Below are 3135 nucleotides of genomic sequence, written 5' to 3'. Positions count from 1 at the left end.
AGGCAGAGGGTTTGGTACAACTGCTCAGCCTATGGCACCGGGGACCAGCTGAGGGTTCTCATCCCGGTGAGGAACAATAAGCCGCAAGCTGCCTGGGATGGGCCCTTCAAGGTCATCAAGCAGCTGGATGAGGAGAACGAAGTGCTGGAACTGCCCCCAGGCTCGCAGCCACTGAGGGGACCAGGTCAACGTGATGGAGCCGAACACTGACAGGGAGAGGCCGGTACTGGGCATGTGGGGCCAGTGGGAGAAGGGGGAAGATCCCCTGGTGGGTCTCTTCCCCGAGACAGGAGCCGGCCCCTTGCTGGAATCAGTTCCCCTCTCTGACCAGCTAACCTCTGCCCAGCAGACAGCGATCAGAGAGACGCTGCATTGGTACCAACAGCTGTTTTCCAACGAGCCTGGGCTCACTAACCGAGCTGTCCACTGGGTGGAGCCGGGAGCCGGCCCTCCCCTCAGGTGATCCCCATTCAGAGTAACTGGGAACACAGCCCAGGCCCTGGAGGGAAAGGTCAGAGACCTGCTGGCTTTAGGGGTGAGTCAGCCACCCACCAGCCCTGGGGCTGGTCCCAAGGAAAGATGGGTCAATCTGATTCTGTGGGCCTATTGGAAGCTCAATGCCATCACCGTGTCTGGTGCCTGCTGATACCTAGGCCAGATGAGATCCTAGACAATTTGGCGGTGGGGGGCACTTGGTACCCCATGACCAGAGATTTCACCAAAGGCTACTGGCAGGTGCCTTTGGATCCAGGTGCCAGGTTGAAACCTGCTTTTGTCACCCCTCTGGGGCTGTACAAATCCCTGGGCCTACCTTTTGACCTCAAGGAGGTCCTGGTCACCTACCAGAACCAGGTGGATCAGTTACTGAGGGAAAGGAGAATTTTACCCTAACGTACATTGATGATATTTGCGTCATTAGCCAGACCTGGGAGGACCAGGTGCCCCAAGAGGGGGCTGAGTCGCCTCCAGGATGCAGGGCTGACTGTAAAAGCTGGGACATGCAAGGTGGGAATGGCAGAGGTGTCATACCTGGGCCACAAGGTGGGGAGCAGCTGCCTAAAGCCAGAGCCAGCCACGGTGGGGGCGATCAGAGCCTGGGCTGTTCCCCAGACTAAGAAACAGGCCCAGGCCTTTACTGGGAGGTGTGGCAGAACCAGAGGTTTGTGCCCCACTTTAGCTCTGTGTCAGCCCCATCACTGAGCTGCGCGGGAAGGGGAAGCCAGACAAGCTGGTCTGGACCGGGCAGTGCCAGGGGGCTCTCCGGGCGCTGAAGGAGGATCTGGTCGAGGGCCTGGTGCTGGGAAACCCAGAGTTTGACAAGACACAGGGCTGGCTGCGGTGGTGAGGCAGACCAATGCAAAGGGGGAGAAACACCCATTGTGTACCTGAGCAGGAAGCTGCTGCCCTGGGAGCAGGGCTATGTGGCCATAGAGAAGGAATTCCTGGCCATGGAGTGGGCTCCTAAATGGCTGCAACCAGATCTATTTGGGTGGCGCTTCACTGTGTACCCGGATGACTCGCCCTGCCATGGCTGCACCAGAGGAGAGGGGCCAATGCCAAGCGAGTATGAGATGGAGGTGGTCCACATTAAGGGGAGAGCAAATGTTATGGCTGATGCTTTGTCCCAGAGAGGGAGGCCTGAACTTCCCCAGCTCACTGGCTAAAGTGACCCTGCTCAGTTCGGTCTTGAAGGGGGGAGAGATGTGATGAAGTGGGGATTTTCCCTTGTTATGTTGTGTGCGTCTTGCTATTTTGCATGAATGCTGTGTGTGCCTCAGTTTCTCTGTGTATTGCACCAATGTCTAGGTGGTGGGAATAGGGGCGTGTGACTCTTCTGGAGGCTGCCACAGCTGCCTACACAGATGCTATAGCCGCCCCTTTGTAACCTGAGACCCAGGAGGGGGTGTGACCAGGTGACTCTGGCCCAGGAAGACAAAGGCCAGAGGAGGAGCAATGGGCAGGGCAGGTGTGACATTGCATCCCATAATGCTCTATAGAAATATGATTATGAGTGTAAATATGGCATAACTGGAATAGGTTTTATGCTAGATATGCCATGTAACATATCTCTGCAAAAGTTATGATCTACTGAATGTATTCATCCTGTTCGTATGCATGTACCATTTTTATATCTGAAGTTATGAGCGTTGACTCTGTGCTTGTATTCAAAGTGTTTGCTGTGGAAAGGACCTAAGGTAAATGTGATCATATTCAAGTAAATGGAAGTACTTGGCGAACAAGGGACCTTGATAGACACCAATCCACATCTGAACTTTCCTGGGAACGTTCCTGTAGAAAACTAAGTCGTGCATGGACATGTGACTTGCCCATGCGACTCCAAAACTCCATCTTGTAGAGGGGATTCCACACAGGGGGAGGGAGGGGTTTCCACCCACAAGACAGAAACTATATAAAGCTGTGGGAGACCCCTCCATTTTGTCTTCAGCTGGCTCCAGAGATAGTTTATCCACCCCAAAGAGATGCTTGAAAGAAACAGAAACAAGAGTATCTACAGGGGTGTGAGTGATTGCTGGACCCAGACTAGGAGGAAGTCTAGTCTGTAAAAGAAACTTACTGGAACATCTCTGAGGGTGAGATTTAATCTGTAATCACTTTCTTACTGTATTAGGCTTAGATTTGCGTATTTTATTTTATTTTGTTTTGTTTTGCAATTTACTTTGATCTGTCATTACTTGGAACCACTTAAATCCTACTTTTTATGTTTAATAAAATAACTTTTTACTTATTAATTAACCCAGAGTATTTATTAATATCTGGGGAAACACACAGCTGTGCATATGTCTCTATCAGTGTTATAGAGGGCGAACAATTTATGCGTTTACCCTGTATAAGTTTTATACAGAGTAAAACAGATTTAATAATTAATGGAGATATCCTATCTCCTAGACCTGGAGGGGACCTTGAAAGGTCATCAACTCCTGCCCCCTGCCTTCCCTACCAGAACCGAGTACTGATTTTGCCCCAGATCCCTAAGTGGCCCTCTCAAGGATTGAACTCACAGCTCTGGATTTAGCAGGCCAATGCTCAAACCACTGATTTGAATCTCATTGGGACCTGGGTATCTGGGTGCTGGAGACAGGAGCACTTAAGCTATTTTCAGTTAAGCCTGCAGCT

The 3135-nt window shown here is 51.4% G+C and overlaps 1 protein-coding gene and 1 pseudogene across 1 annotated transcript in view; both read right to left on the bottom strand.

The window, feature by feature from the left end:
- LOC142046005 (Fc receptor-like protein 5) overlaps positions 1 to 234 on the bottom strand; it is a 5886-nt pseudogene extending 5652 nt beyond the window's left edge.
- The window catches only part of LOC116839015 (Fc receptor-like protein 5), a 68130-nt gene that overhangs the window by 8805 nt on the left and 56190 nt on the right, over positions 1 to 3135 (bottom strand).

Source organism: Chelonoidis abingdonii, unplaced genomic scaffold (assembly GCF_003597395.2).
Source record: "Chelonoidis abingdonii isolate Lonesome George unplaced genomic scaffold, CheloAbing_2.0 scaffold0004, whole genome shotgun sequence".
Lineage (NCBI taxonomy): Eukaryota > Metazoa > Chordata > Testudines > Testudinidae > Chelonoidis > Chelonoidis abingdonii.
This window is presented reverse-complemented; position numbering and strand designations above follow the sequence as displayed.